At 46.8% G+C, this 24730-nt stretch overlaps 1 protein-coding gene across 4 annotated transcripts in view; it reads left to right on the forward strand.

Annotated features, from left to right (window-relative positions):
* The window catches only part of DLGAP4 (DLG associated protein 4), a 335649-nt gene that overhangs the window by 183698 nt on the left and 127221 nt on the right, over positions 1–24730 (forward strand). For 3 of the 4 annotated variants that reach the window (XM_037915413.2, XM_043527462.1, XM_037915415.2), the window contains exon 3: positions 11716–11809. The gene's annotated coding sequence lies outside the window, so the exon portion shown is untranslated. Of the gene's footprint in view, positions 1–11715; positions 11826–24730 lie in introns of all 4 variants that reach the window. The other variant, XM_043527461.1, reaches the window with a different exon arrangement.

Consider the following 24730-nt stretch of genomic DNA (forward strand, 5'->3'; position numbering starts at 1 on the left):
TAACGCCGAACAGGAATGGTGATTGTCTTCCACTGGTTAATCCCTCCCCATAAGGCCAACGAGATCATGCTTCATTTCCATTGTGAGCACTAAGGTTAGATGATGTGGGATATAGACTGCTAGGGACAGGCCATTCCCCCTTCTTCTAGGTTGGCAGTTGGAGACACATAAATAATGTGTTTATTGTGTATTTATTCCTTTGGCTGGCATCTGACATCAGTTAAAACAATCTGGAGGGTCCTTTGGAATAAAAGACTCAGGGGTGCAATCCTGCTCCCTCTGACATCACTAGCAGAGCTCCTATTGGCTACAGCTGGGTCGGGTTTGGGCAGTCCGTATCAAACCTGCCCCACCCCCCCATTATTGAAAATAGCCTCTGGGCTAATTGGAAGCTCACCGAACCTGGGCTGCAGCTTGCCAGACTTCAGCGATGGCGGGGTGCTGGCAAACCTGGTATCTGGAGGAGTGAGCCCTCTCTGCCCCCGTGGATCATAATGACGAGAGGTGATCTGCCATGTAACTGGATCCTAATCCTTTACAGGATGCCACCCACATCTTGAACCACTCTTGGATGTGAATTGGTGACCCCTGCAGAGCACAAATGGCATGTGCTCCTCATCCCAGCTTGCTCCACTCCAGGGACAAGCCACTGCATGCAGTTTCCTGGTGCCTTCAGCACCGTGCAGTGACCTGACCTTTAAAAAGGGGTGGATCACCCTGGGAGTTCTTCCTCAGACTGGAACAATCACAGCCTTCAGGCGTGGCATGCCACCACTGCCGCCTGGAAATCCGGGAGCTATGTCTGACCCCCAAGGCTGTGAAGTGTTTTGGCAAAGGTTAAACATGCACCTTCCGTATCACAAACATTCACGGTCCCCGCTCCCACCCCCTCAGCCCAACAGCTGCTGGGTGAGCAGGCAGATTTGGAGAGCAGAAATGAGGGGGTTTGATGGGAAAAGTACAGTTGGTTGCTAATATAACCCAGGCACAGTTGTTAATTTGCATTTCCTTGGGGCGGTGATGCTGAAATTAATTAAAGGTAATTATAGCACGGCTATACTTGTGCAACTGCAGCATGCAAAGACAAAGGCAACCTTACAAACAATAGGCTCTTCCTTCAGAGTCTCAATGGAGCGTTTATTTTAAGAAAACTCCAAGGTGAGTGGAAGGATGGGGCCCCATCCCCTGTCACAGCTGTGCTAAGCTCTGCTGGTGGCACCGGTGAGGCTGTAGCTGAGGGATGCTGGAGGGCAGCAGTGGTGAGGGATGCTGGTGGCGTTATCGATGGGTGTGACTGGGGATGGGTGTCAGTGGCATTTGTGATGGATGCTCATGGCTGCCGTGACAAAGGTGGGGGTCATGCTGGCTGCATTGCTTGACAGCCTCAGTGGATGCTGATCAGGAAGGATGCTGGTAGCAAGGTTGATGGATGCCAGTGGTGTTGTGAATGGAGGTTGGTATTAGCAAGGGATAATGGTGACTTTGCTAATGGAGGCTGGTAGCATTAGAGATGTATGCTAAGGGCATTTGTGCAGAATGCCAGGAACATTGCTCCTGGATCCTGGTAGCAGTAGGGAGGGATACTGGTGGTGTTAATGGGTGCTACCACCGTTTCACTTCTAGGTCACCTGTTCAAATCTAACTTTAGCCACTAGTGGCTCAAATCATTACTGGCTGTGGTGCCTGGTCAGTGGTGTTTATTAAATGATTAGATGGTGTCAATGCAGCTCCTGCCGGATCGACACTGCAGAACACAGGCCTCATTCCTTTTGAGGTTATGCCTGCTGGTACTGCTGTTGTTGGTTAGTGAGAAGTGCGCACCAGCTGTCAGCACTAACTGATATCCTTGCTGGCTGTCTTAGCAGAGAGGCCCAGGAGGGTATGGGCCATGGAGACAGAACATCCCTGGGTCTCCAAAAAGTGGTCGCTCCAAAACAGAGAGGTGAGGCATATTTGGTGGAGTTGCCTGGGACATCATTCTCAAGAGCTCTCAATCCAGCCCCTTGCACCAGCATACAATAAAAAGGAGAGGGTTGGTTGAAGTGTCAAGCAGGTGAGATGGTCAGGTGACCTTTAAAAGACAATGGGACTGTCTTACCTAAATGACAATGACTGGACTCTACCTGGGCAGCAGCAACATGCCATAAGAACGGCCATACTGGGTCAAACCAAAGGTCCATCTAGCCCAGTATCCTGTCGTCCAACAGTGGCCAATACCAGGTGCCCCAGAGGGAATGAACAGAAAAATCAACAGAGGTTAGGGACACACGTGATTCCAAAGCATCATAACATTCCTCTAGTCATTTCTGCTTCTAACTTGGGCTTGCACAGAGTTTCTACGTGGGTGAGGACAGCATATAAGAATGGGGTGAGGAGGAAAGATCAGGGCTGGATTTAGTGGAAAAGTCTGTCTATTGATCTATATTAGGATTTTGTACTGGCACCCATCACCATAGTATCTGGACTCCTCCCAAACACTGTCATCTTAACCCCACCTCCTCTATGCTATCTAAGGCCACGTCTCTGCTACAGACTTTGGTACATTGCATGAAACAGTAAGATTTCAGTCCCTATTCCATGGGTACAAGTGTAGGGCAATGGCACTGAATATTGGCACTGTTTTCTCCAGGCGATGGTGATTTTAGCTGACACTTCACTCCTGAAGGTAACAAAGGCACAGAGAGCACAGCACTACTGGCATCTGAAGCTGCCTGAGCTCATATGCCATTAGGCTGTTTACTGCAATGGTGCCAGCCGAAGTCATCACAGAGTGGCGTGGGAAAATGTCCGACCATGGAGGGAGATATAAGACAGACAGACAGCCCTAGAAACCTTCAGAAGAGGAATGCAGAGTATCTCCATGAAAGCTTCATCAAGATCTCTCGAGGATAAAAGGGACATTCCTACGCACATAAAACTGAGCTCTGCATGCCCCTCCCACCCCACTTAACCCCGCAGATGTCAACTCTTCCTCTGTTTGTTGTACCACTACCTCTTCTCATACAAGGGAAGCAGTGAAGGGTCAATACCTGTGTCTTGTGAATATGGGGGCTGGCTGGGTGCCATCTTTCCATAGTAAACATTATAAGGATAAATTTGTGCACGCAGTTACCCGAGGTCCCCCCCTTTCATCAGGTTCATCCACGCTCATCTGGCAGGACTGGTTACTCTGTAGTAGAGACTGAAATGACTGAGTCCCCCCACTCCTGCCTGTTCACAGCAGGGGGGTCTCAGTCCCTGGCTTCTCTAAGGTATCCACAGAGGCCTGTAGGGTGCTGGTGGGGCCTTTGTCAAGTATGGAATGCAGTTCGTTGTAGAAGTGGCAGAGCTGCAGGGCGCCACCAGCTCTACTGTGGCACTCCCTGGCTTTCTGCAATCCCTGGCAAAGTTTCTTTGCTTCATGGGGCACTGGTGCTGATCCCTGTTGTACTCCTTTGCCTGTACCCCCCACAATCTGCTCGTAGATGGTCCTGTTTCCAGGACCAATACCTCCTGTCTCCTCCAAGCAGGAGTGTGTTTAGTGCGTGGAGCTGGCATGGTTGGGCGGGCAGTGGTACATAACAAAGGTGAGCTGCTAGGTGTGCTTTCCAAGGTGGGCAATCAGGAAAAGGCATTTCAAAAACACATGGGGAAGGGTTAAAGAGGGGAGAGGGTGGCTTCGAGTGTCTATAACCCCTGGGTAGTAGAGTTTAAACTTATGACCAGAGCACTCACTGTCACCAGGAATGAGGCACTGTGGGATGGCTTCTGGAGGACTTCTAGGATTGAGACTGGTCACACAGTGTGTACACACACACTGTGTCAACTTCAGCGGACTGACCATGGCTCTAAGCCAGTTTCGGGTGATGGTTTTATTGTGTCACTGTAATGGGGTGTTTACATCCGCTAGAGACAACTTTGAACATAGACACATGCACACATAGGTTGACACAAGGTGACTTGTGTTGACCTAACTTCGTAGGGCAGACCAGGCCTATGCTACAGGGCTTTCACTCCTTGGACCAGGTTTTTGGGAAGGTGTTGGGCATATCTGGAAGGAATCCTGCCCATATTCTATATATGTATGGTCAATTCTGTAGCAGGTTTCCCCCTCTTTGTGATGTTTGTAAGGCAGCCATGAGCCAGTTATTCCAGGAAGAAAACATCTCATGCTGTATGGTAACAGGAGGAAAAAACTGAATAAGGTGGATCCATTTACAAAGTGCAAACGCCCAGATAATTTCTGTGCCAGGAAGGTTGCCCTATAGAATGTTCCACTGGAAACCTGGCTGTCCAGCTCCCCTTTCTGATGATAAAATGCCATTATCGTCTCATCTAGCGCACGTTTGTTCTTCCTCTTCTTACCAAACAGAGATTAATCTGAACCAAATCCCCAGCTCCAAACCACCACCAAATTGGGTGGAGTTAATACGCTGATCTGGCCTTCCACTTGGTCCTTCGCTGTTGAAACAGCCCCAAGGCTCTTTTAAAAAACCTCAGGCTTTTGGGAAGTTCTGTTCCAGATCCTGATGCTTCTTGGTCCCATCAATGTTAGTGAAGGGGAAGCAACAGCAACAAAATCACAAGACAGTTTTGTCAAATAGCACAGTGGCACCAGAATGGTCAGCCACTGTGATATTTGTATTGTCTGATTCTCAACAGAAGAGCACTGGCTACCCACTGGTATCATTCCTACATATGCCTAGTCCAACTAGAACAGTGGAAAGACTTCAATATCTTCCTTGTTCTTATACCACTCCTGTAGCACCAAACAGTGGAAACACACCCAGAAAATAGTTTTGAAAGTAACTGATATAAACTCAAAAGAGTGTTTAATCTGACTGATAAAGAAACTTGGGCTCCCTTCTCTGTTTCAACTTTCGGGTTTTGAATGATCTTATCAAACACTGGCTATTTTTAACATTCATTTGCTTATTGTTTGTGTCAGGACTACTTTTTTATTTCCCCCCAGTTGGTGGCGGCTGCTGCTGAATTATAGTGGAGAACCACAACGTTAGATTGTGTTCCAGTAGCATGTAGTAATACCGAACAAGTAGGCTTCAGTTGTGTTAGGAGCTGCCCTAGAGAGTTCATAATCTATATAGACAAGGTAGATTAAAGGTGGGAGGGGACACAAGTGACTTGCCCATGGTCAGACACAACTAGTGGCAGAGTCAGGAATGGAATCCTGATCTCCTACGCCATGGCTTTAGCCACAAGCCTGTCCTTCCTTCCCGGCTCTTAAGAAACAAAGATCCTGTTCCCATGCAAATTGTCCCCAGTAATCAGAAAGGAGCAAAAGCAGCGACTAGGCGACAGACTTAGGCAAGAGCCATTCCTGACTAGGGTTGAGAGCTGGCGGAATGACTCGGCAGAAAAAAAAAAAACACAGCTGCAATCAGCAAAGGCTTTTCCCAAGGGATACGTTGTATAACCAAAAAAAGCAAAATAAGTTCTCATAAGCAGAAGAGGACAAAGAAAACTCCCAGTGGTGGGGTTCGAGCCAGTTGCACGACCAGTGAGACAAATTCACCTTCCTATCTCTCCCAAGCAGCCGGTGTATACTCTGAGCTGCCGAGTGAGGGCATATTGAATGCAGCTGGTTGGGAACGGTTTGAGGAACACATCAGTTCTGATTAAACTTTTTCAAGAAGGTTTCTCTGGTCCAGGATCAAATTTCTGCTCAGAGAGAGACCCCCCCCAGAATAGCCAAAAACCTGGGGATCAGGGCACGACCTGTGATCTCGGGCACAGATTCCAGCTGTGGCTCTGCCTGATTCTCTAGCCCAAGGAATATTTCATATGCCTTTGCTCTGAATCAGGCAGAGTAGGGCCTTGAATCTCTCTTGCACACTGTAGATAAGTGCCCTCTCCACCAGGTGTTGGCTATTCTGCACTGAGTTTCTCTCAGATTTTTTTCATGAAAAATTTAGAAGGGTCTTGGTTTCATTCTAATGAGGAACTAAACGAAATCTTGAAAAGCTGTGCAAGCCAGAATTCTTGTTTTCCATCCAGCCCTAAGTCTGAGTTCAGTTAGCCCCTGGTGCAGCAAGCACCAAGCATTGCTTCTGCATCTTTTTTTATTGTTTTTATATAAAATATAAAACACACAGCCAAACCAAATCTATAAAAATACACATTCACAGGATGGAAATACCATATAAATAACAAAATTCAATCTTCATTATTTGTAAAACCAACCAACCAACAAAATCCTGAACCTGTAGAGGTCATGCAGGGCATCAGTTGTTAAAGTGAATAAATAGATAAATAAGTGAGAACATAACCTGTGAGTACGGGAGACTAATATACACTAACCTGAAAAAGTATGCAATAGTTACATGTGTGACCAGAGATCCTCATTTTTTCCAAGCATCTCTATTTGATGAAGTCATTTTTTCCATTAATGCAGAAGTAGAGAGCTCACTAAACCAGTCTGTATGAGGGAGGAATTGCAGATTTCCATTCTCTCAGAATAACTCTTTTTGCTACAGTCGCAGGGGAGGTACACCCCACCATGGGGTGTCGGGTCATGTGTGGTCAAAGAAAGGGAAGAGGCTGTACTGCCGCCGGTTAGGGCCTATGCTGATGACGCTTACTATAAAACGTGGTTGTACGGCCTAATGGCCAGAGTCAATAGAGCAATGCTTCTGCTCTGGGCAGTGTGGCCTAATGGCTGAAGTCAATAGGGCAGCCCTTCCCCAGTGTGGCCTAATGGTCAGAGTCAATAGAGCAACCCTTCCACTCAGGGCAGCATGAGTCAAAAAAGAAGCCCCTTACAGACAGGATAGCATGGCCAAATGGTCAGAGTCAATAAAGTTGCACTCCTCTGCGGGATTGTGTAGCCTATTGGCCCATTGGAGAAGTGGGGTGCCACTGAAGGGTGTGTGGTGCCCAGGGTAGGGGGACTTCGGGCGCTCCCTGCTCCTCTAAGCCCCACCCCAGGGCCCTGGCACTGGCAGGGTTACTCGCCACCGAGTCAGTGGGGATCCTCTTGAAACACACTGACTGGTTCCCCAGTTCACCCACCGGAGCAAGGTCTAAGTCCCCTGGGCTGCTTTTTACCCTTTCTTTGCCAGCGATGGTCCACGGTTCCCATGGACCTCTGGGGTCCTTGGGAAGCGTAGCTCCTGAAGGCGCGGCCTCCTCTCTGGGTTCATCAGGCAGCCTGGAATTTGTCTGGAGCTCTGCGAGCCTTGGCTTCGGGGTCAGGAGCTGTAGCAGCAACCTGGTGAGAGCCTGCAATCTGCATCCTCTCCCTTCAGCAGCCTGCCCAAACTGAGCTGGGCTGCTTCCTTTTATATCTTGCCTCCAGCTGAGCGTGCCCAGCAGAGGCAAAAGGGTGTGGCTTCCTCAGCCTGCAATGCACAGTTAACTCTTGCAGGGCCAGGGCAGGGTAGGTGCACCCCATCACAGCCACTAAAATAGTTACTGCAATCCATTTCTTAATGTTAACTGGTAATACCAACTCATCCAGCACCCCTAAAATACACAGGCTTGAAGAAGGAAAAATAGCAACATGTCAAGTTTTGGAAAGAGCACTAAATATGGTGTTCCAGAACACATGCATTTTTTGACAAGTATAGAGGATGTGTTGCCAAACTAGCCTTAAACTAGCATTCTAGAGACCAATAATACCTGTTTAACATCTTGTTCTGGAAGGACAGCTAGAATAAGGAACTTGAAGTGCCTGTCACATTAAGCCAGATATCCTTCCAGTTGTGATAATAAAGCTAAATTCTTTTCCCCATTTTTCTTTGAGACTGATATTGAGAGGGTAATGCAAAATGTTAAGCCACCTGTAAGTAATTCCTACAAAAATGACTTTAGTGTCCATATTTCTTAACGTTTTCTAGAGGTGAGAGAGTTGAAACAGACCACTTGTCCCCTATCCTTGCATGAATCCTTGAGTATAGCCACTGAAAGAAGGAACTGTGAGATTTTTGTTGCATATGTAATCAAAGGAGGCCAGTCTATCATCTTCTATTATATCTTTAATTTTTGTTAATCCTTTTTCTGTCCAAATTATCTGAAGCGTAGCATTGGCCTGGATCCTGAGGTATGGGTTATTCCGTAGTGGTATGAGAAGAGAATTAGTAAGATCGGATGCTGTAAGCATTTTAACGTGTTGCAGGATGCCCTGTGTAGATGTAAAGATTGGATTTTTCCTTAAGGGTGTGGGTAGCTTCTTAAGGTATATAAAAGAAGAGAGGGACCCAAATGGCATAGCTAAGTCTTTTCTATCTCAAACCACGTTGGTGTGTATGCAGAGCAACTGGAGGGGAACCACTTTACATTATGACTCATTTGGAATGCTAGATAATGTAGATACAAATATGGCAACCACAGGATTTTTTTAATGGTCTGGTGTAACAAGTAAGGTTGTTTTTTATCCCATATAAATTTCATGATATGCCTATTTAATCGAGCAGAAAGCAAGAGAGAGACCTTGAAAGGCAAAGGCTAATGATATAAGTCATTTGGAGGCAGATATTCATTTTGGCTATTTCTGTTCTTCCCAGTAAGGATCGAGAAAGGAGATGCCACCTCTCTACATCTTTGGAAATTTCTTTTAATATATAGTACATATTTATAAAACAATTTTGGGAAGATTAGGACAAATTTTAACACCTAGATTAGTTATTTCCTTGCATATTATGAGATTGATGAGGATGGATTCTTCAAAAGTACAAAAATGTCATCAGCATATAAACTGATTTTATATTCTTTCCTGTTTATAGTCACACCTTCAGTGGCTGAGTGCTGACATATGTACATTGCCAGCGGTTCAAGAGTGACATTAAAAGGGGGTGGGCTGCCAGAGGGGACAGCTCTGTTGTGTCCCTCTTTCTAGTTGAAATGTGGGCAAAATAATTCCATTAGTTGATACTGAAGCGAAGGGAGAGTTGTATAATACGCTGACCCAATTCAGGAATATTGGTCCAAATCCCAAGTTTTTTAGGACAGCCACTAGATAAGGCGATTCAACCCTATCAAAGACGTTCTCTGCATCTAAAGATAAGGCTATAGAGGGAATATCTGACAGCTGAACTTGATGGATCAAGTGAGAAATTTTTCTTGTATTAGCAGCAGCCACTCTTCTTTTAATTAAACCAACCTGACCTGTGCCTGTAATTGATGATGTGGTCAGTCATGTGGCTAGCATCTTTGCAATTATTTTGCAATCTGTTTTCAATAGAGATATAGGGTGGTAGTCCCCACATTTGCAACCATCTTTGTTCTTCTTCAACATTAAAGTAAACAAAGTAATCATGTCATAAGTCCTGGTTCCTTTTTGGAATGTTTCAGTGAAGACCTTTGAAAGAATAGAAGATAGTTGATTATGAAATGTGCCTGAAAGCCATTCATCCTCGGGGCCTTTGCTAGAATTCATATTTGTATAGCCTGTTCGATCTCTTATGCTGTGGTAGCTTTGTCCATAAACAACACTTGTTCTGAAGTTAGGGTGTTAAAAGGCAGGCCTTCAACAAAATGATCAAATTTATTAGCATCAAATTGGTCGTCTGATTTATATCAAGCTTTATAGAATTGCTTAAATTGATGATTTATATCTATTGGTTCCAGGATGGCACTCCCATCTTCTTGTAATAAGGAAGAAATACTGTTGATAGTTAGTTCCATTTTAAGTCTTCTGGCAAGTAGTTTACCTGCTTTCTCACCCCATTCATTATGTCTTTGTTTGACCCTGCTGAGTGAAAATGCGACTTGGCTGAATAAGCATTCATTATATTTGCATTTGGCATTGATTGGGGAATGTAGGTGGTTTTCATTGTTTGGGTCAATTTTACGCTGTCTCTGCAACTCATCTATTTCTGTGTGCAGAGAATCTAGTAATTTGAGTCTTTCTCTCTTCTTTCGGGAGGCATTCTTTAAGCATTCACCCCTTATGGTAGCTTTCAGAGCTTCCCAAAAGACGGTATCTGAGAATTGTGGAACAAAGCTTTGCACCTTTTAGTAGCACAGTGTTTAGCTTCCACCTAGAAGATATTAATGAGGTATAACCAGTGTTGATGGTAAGTATCATTGGAGCATGATCTGAAATTAATATATTATTAACAGCTGCTTCTAGGCATGTTGAATCAGTTCTGAAGGCACAACAAAAAAGTCAATTCTGGAGTAAGATGAATGTATTGTAGAGAAACATGTATAGTCACGCTCTTTGGGGTATCTTAGCTTCCATGTCTCTAACACAATCCCTCAGAGGCAGAGCTGGTGAAGAGATTCTGTCTAGCAGTGCAAGTTGTGATGCTTAGTGTAGATAATACTTCAGTCAGTAGACGGTGCTATAAACCCCAGCTTAGTGTCATACTATTACTCTAGGCATTGCAGTGATATACAGTTATTGTTATTGCTTAGTTCCAAAGGAGATTAACAGAAGACTTCAATCTAGCTGGTTATCTGCTAGAAGATTATATAAGTGAATATTACCATATCTACCAGGATACATAGGAAAACAAACTGATGTTTAAATTTGCTGAGGTTTGCTTTTCATGATGAAGAAACCATTCTGCTGTTTTTGGTCTGTCTTTCAAGTGTTTACCAAGCATTAGAGGCACGTTTTGCAAAGTCTTGTGGTGCCTGCTAAATCCATAGTGAAGGTGGATGGGGACTTGATGCTGTATCTGACATTAGTTCCCCTCAGGATTTGCTTTATGCCATTGAATGCAGCCCTCTTTTTGTTAAGCTCAGCTGAGAAGTCAGGAAAAAGAGAAATGTTGTGGCCTTTGTGCATAGAGGTTTCAGCTTTTCTGGCAGCATTCATTAACATTACTTTATCACTGAACATCAGCAGCTTGAAGATGATGGGTCTGGGCCGGCCAGACTCCTGCCTTCTAGTGTGAGGCATTAGATGAGCCCTTTCAATATCCACTAGGGGCAGCTGGGTGTCCAATTTAAATATGTCAGGGAGCAGCTTCTGAAGAAGCTGATAATCTCCTCCTCTAGACCCTCAGCAAAGCCCAAGAGGCGAAGGTTGTTTCTTCGAGATCTGTTTTCTAAGTCATCATGTTTTTCTTCCGGTTTGTCTAGTCTAAGCTTTAATGAGCCAGTTTCTTCTTTAAGTTCCCTGGTTTCAATAGCAATCTTTTGTAGCTTACTTTCTAAGTGAGCCATTTGGGATTTTATATCATATACATCTTTAGAGAGCACATGAATATCTTTGGAGATTGAATCCAGTTGGTCTGTGAGGAATTCTTCCAGGGCCTGGGCTAGGTTCTGCTGTGGCCTTGCGGTTTCCCCCTTCAGCTGCTGCGATGACGCAGGCTGAGGTCTTTTGTTGCCTTTCATTTTCATATTGGAATCCATAGTCAACAGCTTGAAGTTTATCCAGGGGATTAATTTAAACCTGTTTGACAGAAGCTTATTGCCAATTTGCTAGGAACATAATTACTAGAGACAAATCAATACATGGGGAGTGCGGTGGCCCGGGACTCAGCAGCCATCTTCCTTACAGGTACCATGTGACCCCGACCCCCCCTCACCCACACACACCTTTTCATAGGATGTTTTTCAGCATTTTCCATGTGTTATTGGTTGGGCTGTAAATAAAGAGGGACCGATTCTCAGCCTGGTGTCAATCAGCGTAGCGCCATGGAAGTCAGTAGATTTACACAGACTGACATCAGCAGGTGGTCAGGCCCGGACGGTACAGAGAGGAAATGCCACCACGTTCTCTTAAATGTAATGACATTTCTCCCTTTTCTCTTCAAATCCTAGATCTTCATGCAGGACATCTCTGGAACACAGAGGAGTCGGAAGAGTGCTGGACGCTGAGTCAGGTCTGTCCCTGAAGCCCAGCGAGACGTGAGAGGTACAGTATGGCCCAGGTCTGAATTTTGAGCTATTCCATCAGAAACAGCAGAAGGGTCGGGGAGAGGGAGCCGTTGCAACCTGCCTGGTTTGGTGCTGGTACCGGGGAAGGCAGGACTGGGGTTATGCGGGGAGCTGCGGAAATGGGAGGCTGAAATGTGTTTCAGTAGCGACCCTCCCTTCCTCTAGCTGAGGAACTATGTAAATCACCAGTCACTATAATAAAGTCCTGAAATCTACTATAAATTGCTCTAGCAATGTGGCATCTGTGTGCTGACCTAGTTTGAGACAAAGGAAGTTCTCCACAGCATCAGAGCGCACCAGAGGCTGCTGGAAGGCAGGCTCTGTGATTGATTAGAATTTGCTTCTATTAGCTATGAATAATGCAGTATAGATTTTCTGTGCCCGCTTCCCCTCTCACAGGGACCCTTGTGAAAACAAGACTCATGCCATAACATAAAATCTACCCCAAAACTGTGGGCCCCATTCTGCATCCCTAATGAGGTTAGCTAGCATCAGATCCGCAGCAGTAAAAAGGCAACGCCCATGGAGAAACAGGGAAACTAGACGCATCATCAGTTATGAAGCTACTAGCTAGGGGAAATGAACTGACTTTGCTTTCCCTTGCGGGTGGGGACACAGGGCTGAGATGTGCAGGGTGGATGGATGGGTGGAGCCTGAAGGAGCCACAAGGGCAGTCCAGCAACCACAGCAAACCTCTGCAAAGCTGGATAGTGCTTCCCAGTCACAGGCAGCGAGGTCTAGCAATCTGGGAACTGGGGGCTTCTCCATGCAGTACAGCAGTGTGCACTAGAGGGCTGCCAAGTCTGAAGTACACCAGCATGCTGCTCACTAACTGGCCCATGCAGACCCTGCTGGGCAAGCTAAAAGTTTCCCAGGGCACGTTAACATGGTGCACCAGCAGGGTCTGCACAGGCCCGGTAGTATACAACATGGTGCACTTTAGTGCACATTGCTGCACCACTTAGCAAGCCCTTTGTGAGTGCTTACTAGTGAAACCCCCTTGCTCAGGTCCCTGGAAAATACCAGAGACACTGGGCCCGATTCGCTGCTCATTTCCCCCTGGGTAAGTCAGGAATGGCCCCACTGACATCAACAGCATCATACCATGTACATGAGAGCAGATCCAGAGCTGCTATGTGTATGTCTCACTGGTTCAGGGAAAGCATGTAGAATGCAGCCACTGCTTCTGAGAAAACACTTCATAGTGTCTTCTGCTAACCTTCCTGAGCACCTGGGGTAGATGAATGGGCTGACTCTGCACCTTGGCTGCAGAGGAACATGCAGACCCTGAACCAGTGTCCCAACCCTCCTTCCTAGGCTTTGGCTTTACTGGTGACTCAGTAACCATAACACAACTCAGCCCTCAGCCTGAGTTTAGCTGTCTCAGATGTTTCCCTCCAGGACTTCTCCTGTCCTAGCTTCCTACTTCCTTCTCCCCAGAGCCCTACTCCCACCTTTTATATCACAAGTGGTGATCACAAGCCTCACCTGCCACAATGAGTCAACAGGAATCACCCAGAAGTTTTATGCGAGATTCTAAGAAAGTGGATCTAGGAGCCCTCCCACCCCATTACGGGCAAATTCAGCCAGTCAGCCCATCAAATCCAGCCAGGCTACCCAGCCCAGTTTGAAATCTGATGTTCAGAATGCACCACAAACCAGGGCATCCCAACAGTGCAAAAAAATCATGCCCAACTTCAATGAATATTCTGCTGATGCAAGAAAAACATCCTTCAAATCCATCGCATGGTCATGGAAGCTCCGCACACTCAAAACAGGCACATGTTGAGTGCTTTGAGTCTTCCGTTTGTTCTGGACCAGAGTTCCGTGTGGTTTTGCAGAGTGTATGCCATCCATTTGAACAGTCTACCTCAAGGCTTATGGAATTATACCAACCAGTTAAAATCAGTTCCAGTCCTGACTTTTTTCATTACTGATTCTTCTGAGCAATTAAATACACAGGAGTTTGTAGCTGACCTATTGCTGGTGTGTCCTTTGATGTGCTGGAGAGCCTAGTTAAGTTTCCAAGTTTAACAGTGTTGTAGGTCTCACACAACCCTTCCTCTCCAGTTCATCAGTGCTCCGTCTTTCATTTTCAAATCTCTTTTTTCATATCTCCTTTTTTTCCCCTCTCTGTTCTGATTTGACCTACTTAACATGTTCCCCCCTCCAGAGGAGATGACATCTCCTGGGGAACTTTGAGAAACATGCTATTTAGGGACAATCAAATAGATAGGATCATTTCTGGCTTTTTTGTTCCCTCAGATTTTATTTTATTGCCAGGGACATTTGTATAAAAATAGGTTCCCTCTTTCTTAAGAGTTCATCTGCTCCTGCAGCTTTCTCAACACCTGAAGTCAAAATCCTTTGTCAGATTGCAACCACGTATTTCCACAGCAACCAGCTTCGGTGGCACTTAAGCTCCTAAAGATCCAAGATTATTCTTTCCATCCTACATGATGGTATCAGTCAAAGTCACCACCACCACAATTGATTGCAATTGGCAGTCCAGGCTTGAATGGCTTTTGGGCACTGAGCCACCCTTTCACAAAGGATGAAATGCAATGGTGCGGAAGGCCAGTGCACCACTTTAAGTTCCAGGTGGGCCCTATTGTGGGGACTTGAGTGGTGTTTAGACCTCTGCATGGGAGATAATTTCACTGTGATGTTTTAAACCCCTAGTGTAGACAGGGAAAGTTACATTTTAGCCAATGTTAGCGGGTGGAGGGGAAACCGAGGCTCTTCTCAAGGTAATCTCTGCCGGGTTAGCCATGAGGCACACTGAACATAAGAATGTAAGAACAGCCATAGTGGGTCAGACCAAAGGTCCATCTAGCCCAGTATCCTGTCTCTGACAGTGGCCAATGCCAAATGCCCCAGGGGGAATGAACAGAACAGGTCATCATCAAGTGATCCATCCCCCTGTCGCCCATTCCCAGCTTCTGGGAATGAGAGGCTAGGGACACCATCCCTGCCCATCTTGGCTAATAGCCATTGATGGACCTATCCTCCATGAATTTATCTAGTTCTTTTTTGAACCCTGTTATAGTCTTGGCCTTCACAACATCCTCTGGCAAAGAGTTCCACAGGTTGACTGTGTGTTTTGTCTGTTTTAAACCTCCTTTTGTCTGTTTTAAACCTCCTGCCTATTAATTTCATGTGGTGACCCCTAGTTCATGTGTTATGAGGAGTAAATAACACTTCCTTATTTACTTTCTCCACACCGGTCATGATTTTATAGACCTCTGTCATATCCCCCCTTAGTTGTCTCTTTTCCAAGCTGAAAAGTCCCAGTCTTATTAATCTCACCTCATACGGCAGCTGATCCCTACCCCTAATCATTTTGTTGCCCTTTTCTGAACCTTTTCCAATTCCAGTATAGGGGAAACTTGCCCTCCTGCGGGACTCACCATTCAAATTGTGTGGACAGCTTTAATAAGCTCTACAAAATATCACTATGACACAAAACCTCTAGGGCATTTAAATCATCAGCACAGTCTGCCCTCCCCCTGCTGGGGGGCAAGGGGAAGTAAGAAATCCTCTTATATCCTTGTCTGGCTGCCTTGGGTTTGAGCAGGCCGGGATCAGCAGGTGTTGCATGGCTGCTCCCCGGCTTGGAGCATGTGAGTGGGGAGGGGGAGGAGGCAGAGATTTTCTATCTTCCCCCCCTATGCCTCCTTAGCGCAGGTGGCAGTGCAGGGGCTTTGAGGGCCTGAGCCTCAGAGGGGGTGGGGGAGGTTCTCTGTCCTATGTTATGCAGGTGGTCAGACAAGATGATCATAATGGTCCCGGTGGCCTTCAAGCCCAGGACTCTGCGTCCCAGCCAGCCGACCTGTGTTACCCCAGCACGGGTCATAACATCCTGCATTGTCCTCGTCCCTCACAGGTGTGACTTTGTGCCTTATCCACAGGGCTGGAAGGGAGCTACCAACGGCCTGATGCCTTTTGTCAGCCTGCGTAGCGCCCCGTCTCTGCCTCCCCCGAGCATAGCTATCTGGTTTATTTGTAGCTGCTCTTGTTGCCTTTCCCCAGCCCCTCCCCCAAAAAACCACTTGTGATTGTGAAACAAATGCCACATCTTGCTTCTTAAATCCATTGCTGCTGAGCAGGATGTCATGCCTAGAAGGAATCTGTGTTGATTTTAAAAAGTAGCAAAGCAAAGGAGTTTCATAAGAACATAAGAGCAGCCATACTGGGTCGGGCCATCTAGTCCCGTGTCCTGTCTTCTGGCAGTGACCCATACTAGTGCTTCAGGGGGAGTGTATAGAACAGGGCAGTTTTGGAATGGTTCCACCCATCTTCCACTCCCGGTTTCGGACAGTCAGAGGTTTTAGGGTTGCCCCAAGCATGGGCTTGCGTCCCTGACCATCTGGGCTAATAGTTATCGATGGACCTATCCTCCAGGAACTTATCCCATTCTTTTTCTGAACCCAGTTATATTTTTCGTCCTCACAACATCTCACACACACACACAAAAACAAGAGAAAACGCCCCGGATGCTAGGGAGAACTGTACAGCAAGATAATGAGCGGCTGGAGGAAGACCTGTTGTATAATGAATTGTTATAAGTTAGACATTTTCTATTTTTATCCCTGTGATTAGATTCTGAACTCTTTGACTCATCATTAATTTATTGCCGTGGAAGCAGGCTGCAGCCTCATTGAATTCTGCGCAGTGTTCTGGGCTAATTTGGGGAGCCTTGAAATCATTCGTGTAGGCAGACCTACGTCACCTATGCCACCGCATGTGGTCTTTTTAATTTTGGGGGGTCGGGGTGGGTAGCGTTCCTTATGCCAGTTGGCAAGTTGTTTGTTCCTTATCTGGCTATTTATTAATAAGGTGCCAGGTTGCTATATATAAAAGCCGCCCCCTCGTGGTAGCAGTCCAAATGGAGGATTTCAGCATGGCTACCCCCGGGCAATTATGGGCATATGAGACCAAGGCACGGCCAGTACAGTGTGCAGTGTGCACACACATCCCAAATTGGTACCATGGTGCATTAGATTATTTATGTGGCACTAGCCATGGTACCTGGGTACCCTACCTGACTTCACATAAGACACTGAAGAGCTGCCAAAGAGACTAAATGCCAGGTCCCCCCTGCAGCCTTTCCATTTTACCAGGAGCTAATCCATTGGGGATGCCAAGGCAAACAGCTGCTTTGCACAGCTCTTTCAGAACATGGCCGTGTTCGTGCTTAATGGTATTTCTGCATGGAGCAAAACCCAGAGGCTGCCAATAAAACTCAGCCACCAGCACCCAGGAACATCATCAAACCAAAGAGAATGAAAGACAAGAGCTGAGAAAAAGGTGTACAGAGGGAAGAGGGACATAGTGTCATACAGACAGCCAGGGAAGGGGTGGGGCAGAGAGGGAAGGACAGAGGCACAGGCAGACATGGGAAGATAATGGCTCAGAATAAGATCCACTTCGGAAGGCTGCAGGGAAGCTGAAATCTTTCTGAAGTCCAAGTTTTTCCACGTAGGGGCAGGGATCCGGAGCACACTCAGCTCTCCGTCCTGGTGCAGCCTGCTGTGTTCACAGCACAGAATGTGGAGTCAAGAGATAGGCCAAGGGTGCACTGCCTGGGAGACTTGTGATGAGTGTTTATGTGTGGTGTAAGGATGCTCCGCCAGTGCTCGGCTGGCTCCCCTAGGTATTGGCCCAGCCAGTCTGAAGCCCTCAATTAACCTCAGGAAAACAACAGAGGTGAAAAGCAAAGGGCTGAAATATGAAGTCCTGTCAGAGAGTTATTCCAGTAAAACCTTTGCAGCTAAACTGTCCCCACTACCATGCAGATTTGATCCCCAGCCTGCAGGTAGCCAAGAGCAGCGTCCACCTCCCCAGCCCAGAAAGCCACAGAACACTGCAGGGCTAGGACTGGACCACCTGCCCAGCCGAGCTCTCCAAAGCACCAAACTCATGCAGCTGGTGGTATAGTTGGAGCCCAATCCTGTGCGGTCCTGAGCCTCACCAATTCCCAGGGAAGTCAGCACCTTACACCAATAATAGTAACAGTAATACTGACATAGCACTAGTCATCCACAGAACTCAAAGTGCTTTACAGCGGAGATCATTAGTGTTCTCCCCATTTTACAGCTGGGGAAACTGAGGAATGGAGTGGTGAAGTGACTGTGACTTACGCATACATACTCACAGATGTTCTTATCCTTAGCCCCTCCACAGACCTCTGGAAACACTCACGCACACAGAAACCTGCACAGACACACAACATCCAGCAGCCCTCTGCAACTCACCCACAAAACTACACCCATGCATGCATCCCTCCACATATGCACTTAGCCACATCCAGCCACACAGCCCATTACAGTCAGACACCCTCAAAACCACAAATACACCTCCACTCACCCACCCCATCCTCATCCAGCCGCACGGACATTCCCGTCCTCCCCACCACCCCGCCCCACACACATACAGACATGTCCCTAGCCAGGCATCCTCATACACATCTGAAAGCTGATGTGCCTAGATGAAAGGCTCAGCTTTCTGCATGCCTCACAAGCCTGATTAAAAAAAAAAATCTGACTAGCTGTCTGACCCCTGGTCCTGAATTACATTGCAGGACACTTTAAAAATAAGTACCAGATGATTTTAAAGTGGTGGAATTATTACGGGATTGGACAAGGGCTGGCAAGCTCTTCCAGATGCCAGGAGCATGTATTTAGACTCCTTATTCATTTTGACTCAGTCCTTACTGAGTAAGATCCTCTAGATTTGCTTCTTCCTCATTTACGGGTGAAAAGGTTTCTAGGTGTGTTCTGGGCAGTGTTTAATCCAGCAGCTAAGGAGTTGCTGTTTTAGACTTCATGTTCATGGGCTACATTGGGGCCCTTTCTGCTACCTGGAAGAGTCCCCAAACAGCAAAAACAGGTACATCATAGGGACTTTTGCTTGCTTGAAGCTGTCTGTTTAATTAGCCCCAGTCTGTTATAGTCGAGAGAGACAGCAGAGCGGTTCAAGCACTGTTAGTGAGACGTGTGCTGGCTTCTAAACAACTGATTAGGTTGCTGGTTAGTCCACTGCCTCCTTGGGATCTCTGCTTCATAAAAATGAGTCACTGTGCCAAGGGAATCCAAGGGGGTGCGTGGGATCCTTCCAAACAGAGACGTCCCGTCATGCCACATGCCATGAGCCTCTTCAGTCAGGAGGAGTAGCAGTGGCTGGGCGGGCCCCATGTGCCATCAGAGGCATTATAGCTCAGTGGGTCTTTTATCAATGACAAATTCCATTTTCCTTGCTGAAAAAGAAATGCTAGCACTGGCCAAGCGGGGAGAGGGAATTATATCCAGGTTAAAGGGCCAGCTGGGGGGAAGGAGGAATGGAGGAGGGAAATGCTGCCAAAGCTTTGCATCCCAAAGACACAGCAGGGCCCACTGACCAGATGGTCCTGGCTGCAGAACCTCCTTCCCCCACTGCAGGAAATTGAGTTGAAGAGACCTGCTGCACAAGTTGCAGAAATAAACCCTGCTGCCTCCCCATAGTTCCTGCTTTGGTTATTGCATTTGGATTTTGCACGCACGTCCCATTTGGTCCTTCCTTCTGCCAGGCTCTCAACTCACTGCTGCTCTTCCCAGCAGCCTGCCCGAGTCAGGGGTGACTGGACTGGGAAGGGAGGGAGATGTCAGGGGTAGGAGTGAGCCAGCAGCAGGCCACACAGACATATTGCTGGGGGCACCAGCAGCCTGCAGAACTTACAATTGCCTTTAAGGACATTACAGATATATATACATGCACATATACTTAGGGTCCAGTCCTGCAAGGTGCTGCATGCCTTAACTCCCACTGAAGTCATTGTACTGTGCAAATTCCAAAAAGAGTCCAAATTGCTAACCCGTAACTGGGCCCAAACTTTCTAACAGTAGCACTAAGAAAAGTCTGAGCCACTCCATTCATCTCAGTGGTGTGTTAACTCTGAACCCTAATGACAGTGGACTGCATGCCAGCATTGTTGACTATTTGCTAGAAGTGTGCAGTTATTCTGGGATTGTGAGTGGGGCCTGGGTGCCGTCAATTTCTTTCCAACCTGCCTCTGGCATGGATGGGAAGGTATATGAGTATACGCATTTAAATGGCCTGCATCAATGTTTTCACCCTCTTGGGTGCTCAGAGATTCCATTGAATATTCTCTTAGAATTGCCTCGTGTTGGGGATATGCAAATGCCTGCAGGAACTGAGCAGGCGCTGGTTGACGTAAAGGCCAAGCAAAGAGCTTTGTAACTGACTCTGAGCCAAGAGTTTATTCCCAGTGTGAACACACAAACCCCTCCTGTGAGCTTGTGCGAGAGACAATGCCTCAGTGACTAAAGGAACAGCCCGTCAGTCAGCCAGGTGTCCTCTACTAAGTGCTGTTCTTGAGGGCTTAGCGAGGTTATGAGTGCAAGAGGTGCTCAATGGCCTTCCCAGCCCTGCAGCAGCTGGGCCTGATGATGGCGCTCTCCCTTCTCAATACCCTTCCTCTGTGAAGTAAGTAGCTGCTCTTGTAGTCTCCTGCGAGTCCGCTAGGGCCTTCAGTACTCAGCCCTGCTTTGCTAATCCACTCTGCTTACCTGGCAGGCAAACCCCTGTCAGCTGGAATGTTCTCACATGACGCTATACAGACCTGGTTTGGATTAGCTCAGCCAGGCCGGAAGATTAATCCTTTTATTTCTGCCCTCCCTTCTGCTAGGGCTGACCCCTCTGGGGTTGCACCGGCCTAAGGAAGGGCAGACATTGTCCCCACATCAGATCAGTCTCCATTAGAATGAATGGCTTCCCTGGCATCTAGTCTGTCTTTCCTTTGTGTACAGCAAAGGTGAAGGATTTGGATGTATTCAAAGGCTTTATTGTATCCCGCAATTCCCATGGCTATCACAAGAATAAAAACCAGCAGTTCACAGCGACAGACAGGCTGTGGGAATAAAACAGCACCAGCTCGAGTGCCCTCTTATGGCAAGCAACACTGTATTCGGGGTCCTGAATGAGGGCACTCAGCTTGTAACCAAGACCAAAGGCCCTCGCTACAGGAATGACTGCTGTGTAAGAGCGAGACTCTGAGGGTTTGCCTACACTGCAGTCCGAGGTGTGGCTGCAGCATGTAGACAGACTTTAACTAGCTTTGATCTGGCTAGCGCAGGTAGCAGCCTGGGCTTCAGCGGGGACTGTACAAGCCTGCCCAGGATGCTGGGTATTTCTCGGGCAACTAGTCTACACTGAAGCCCGTGCTGCCAAGCGCTATGGGTACCTGAGCTGACTAGATCGAAGCTAGCTCAGGGAGATCTCCACCTGCTGCATCACCCCTCCAATTGCAGTGCAGGCATAGCCAGTGCAGAGAGGAAGCAGGAGACTGTCGGTCGGAGTTCCTGTGCTGGCTGGGTGAGTGTGTCTTGACACTTCCACCAACAGCCCCTAACGTGTGTGGGAAGGATCCTGTCCTAGGAAGTAACTGTGAGCAGGTTCAGGGTGGGGGGTGGGCTGCCTCCCTAAGGAGAAAGCAAAACTGTAGTGTATAGCAACGCCGACAGTGTAGGGGGAGCTGACTTGTAATCTCTGCCAGAAATCAGATGTGGTTCCGTTGCTTTCTGAGCATCATTCCAGGGTTTCAGCCTGAGTTAGAGAGCCAGCTAGGGGCTCTGGCCAGAGCCACTGGCTCCCTGTTCATTTCAAAATTGCCCTCCTTGTATAACTAGGCTCGGAAGAATTAGATTTGTACCAGTGTATGTCAGTAAGTATCGATTGGACCATGCACACACACAAACCAGCAGAAAAATATTTCCATTCATGATAATCGATGGGCAAAGTAAGAAAAATGCAGCTTGAGAACTTATCAGAGTTTGATTTGAGGATGCTTCCTTCGTATATTTTTGACATTTGATCATTTGTGTTTGAATGGTTATGAAGCTTTAGCTTTCTGAATTGCAACATCCACTGTAATTAATTATTGCCTGACCCCCTCATTGTCTGACACACCCATAATTTCCTGTAACTGAACATTTAAATTGATAACAAAATTTTAAAATAAACCTTGATGCTTCTTATTCATCAAAATTGTAACAAAGTAAAAATCAAATTCTGCCAAGCTTAGTTCTAACCCTCCAGCCCACTGCACCGGCCTCACCTTCCCTCTGCCCCCCTCACCTGGCAAGCACTGCCCCATCCCCACATCTGTGTCCCTTTACTGCATTATCAGTGGATAATGTTTGGGTGGTGCCAAAGCTGCATTTTTTGACTGAAAAAGTTTTGCCCAAAAATTTTTGCCACAGCTTCTGCCAGCTGGAACATCAGCTCTGTGCCTCTACATTCCTTTCCATATTGCAGCTGAGCCTTTCCTTCTTTCTCATCCTTACCCAGTTCTCTTTCCTGCTGCTGCCCTGAGTCTTAATTTAAGGCTGTTACTGTTTTATTTAATACTGAGACGCAGTGCCTGTGGCAGACAGACAATAGCAAGTGAAGCTGATATTGTGCTATATGGCTCATATATTGGCTAAACATGCAACAACTGAAGTCTCACACAATACTAATCAGCAGATTTCTGCCTGAAATATTGATTCCTTTTTGCTGGATCATAAAAAGCACATTTACTGTCAATATCAAGAGAAATCCCATTAGAGGCAAATCAACATCTGCATTAAGTTTCCCTTAGGAAATATCCTCCACGGCAATATTATGGAAGCTGCTCAATTGCAATCAGGTCCTGTTATAGCCAATAAATATATAGATCTGGCTAGCGCTTTCGATTATGTTCTTAATGCTTATATAATTGTAGTGGGAGCTCAGTACAGAGAGTTCTTCATTTCGTTCTCAATGTCAACCCTGCTTAAGCCATCGGCCCTGTGCGGGACTATGGGGTTGAGTAGAGCTGAGGGGCCAGACAGCAGAAGGAACCCTATTGGGGGACTGCAGCCAGCTGAATGCCACAAAGCCATGCTCTATGGTGGATCTCTGGAGGGGCAGGTTGATGTGTACTTAGAGAGTGGCTGGGCTTTGCTAGGTGGTCCACGGGTCCCTGGTGTACCTGGCCCATCTATTCTCACCCCACGAGCAAGGGAGGAAGCTGTCTCCTCCACACTAGAGCTGGGCAAAAATTATGGGGCAAAACTTTTTAAATAAAAAAATGCAGCTTTGGCGCCACCCAAACATTTCCTGAATTTGTGTCGGTTTCGCCGCGTTGCTTGTTTTTAAAACAAAATTTTTAAAAAGTCAGAAAGTTTTGATTTGTTTTGGTTTGAAACAACTTTTTGTTTTGAAATGTCCTGTCATTTTGATTTGAAAATGTTTTAAAATCCTCAGAGTCAAAAACCAAATATTTCATTGGATCCAAAGCCATTTTTTTAACTTCTTGATTCACTGAAAATTTTGACAATTTTTGTTTTTGTTTGTGATCCAAAGCAAATTTTCTTTTTAGTTTTTTTTTAAATGGCCAACAAACTAAATAATCCCTTGTTCTCCCATGCACCCCCACCTCTTTGGCCCCATATGTCCCTGCACCCCCTCCCCCTGTTCCCATGTGTCCCTGTACTCCCCTCCCCTGTCACCATGTGCACTTGCACCCCCCACTCAGCCACTTCCGCACCCCCATCACCCATTCCCCTTTGGCCCTGCACCCATACCCCACCCCTGGTGTCCCTGCAACCTCAATCCCATTCAGCCCCTGCCCCAGTCTGTCCCACTGACTAGCCCTTCTGAACCCCAGTCTATGTGACCCTCCCCAACATCCCCATGTGTCCCAGTCTGTCCATCCCCCTGATATCCCAAGCCTCCATACCTGGCCCCACATGTAGGGCACTGCGAGGAATGCAGCCTCCCCTCCTCCCTATCAGTTGCTGCCTACTGTGACCAGTGAGCCAGTTGCCCTCTGTTTTGGTGCCAGAAAAGCCCCTGGTGGGAGAAAGGCATAATTGCAGCACCTTTCTGACAGAATGTATTTTCTGCAGAGAGAAAAATCTGCGGGGGACATGAATTCTGCACATGCGCAGTGGCGCAGAAGTCTCCCAGAGTAATGAGAGCGCCAAAGGGAGATTGTGTATGTATTTTGCAGTGTGCCTCTGTGCATATGAAAGAGAAGAAGAGTGTGTGTGAGAGAGAGGGAATGGGTTGATCTGAGTGTGGGTCTGAGTGCACCACAGAGCCTGATCTCCTGCCCAAGTGGGCAAAAGCCCCTCCAGGACAATCTCCCAAGCTCTGCTTTCCCAACCCTGTTGGTCTGAATAGTGCTTGCTCTGTAGCTTGGCTGTTGTCCCCCACCCAACTGGATGTGATTGTGGAGTCAGTCTCATTAAAGAGGCTGCTTAGACTAGCTGGACTTGGTACCACATGACATTTTGACTAAAAACCTAGAATAATATTACATGAACATGGTCCACATTGAATGGATTAAAGGTTGGCTAACTGATAGGTCTCAAAATGTACCTAAATGGAGACTTTTCATCAAATGTGTGTGTTTCCAGTGGGGTCCTGCGGGGATCATCGGTTCTTGGCACAACGCTAGTGAACTTTTTTTATCGATGACCTGGAAGAAAACATAAAATTATCACTGATAAAGTTTGCAGATGACACAGAAGTTGGCGGGGGGGGAATAATGAAGAGGACAGGTCACTACTACAGAGTGACTTGGATCACTTGGTAAGCTGGGTGCAAGCAAACAATACATGTTTTAATAGGGCTAAATATAAATGTACACATCTAAGAAGAAGGAATGTAGGCCATACCTATGTAGGCAGCAGCAACTTTGAAAAAGATTTGGAGGGCTTGTGATGGATAACCAGCTAAACAGGAGCTTCCAATGTGACGCTGTGGCAAAAAGGGCTAATATTAGTCTGGGACGCATAAAGAGGGGAATTTTGAGTAGGAATAGAGAGGTTATTTTTTCCCTCTGTATTTGGCACTGGTGCGACTGCTGCTG

This window comes from Chelonia mydas, chromosome 13, assembly GCF_015237465.2.
Source record: "Chelonia mydas isolate rCheMyd1 chromosome 13, rCheMyd1.pri.v2, whole genome shotgun sequence".
Classification (NCBI taxonomy): Eukaryota; Metazoa; Chordata; order Testudines; family Cheloniidae; genus Chelonia; species Chelonia mydas.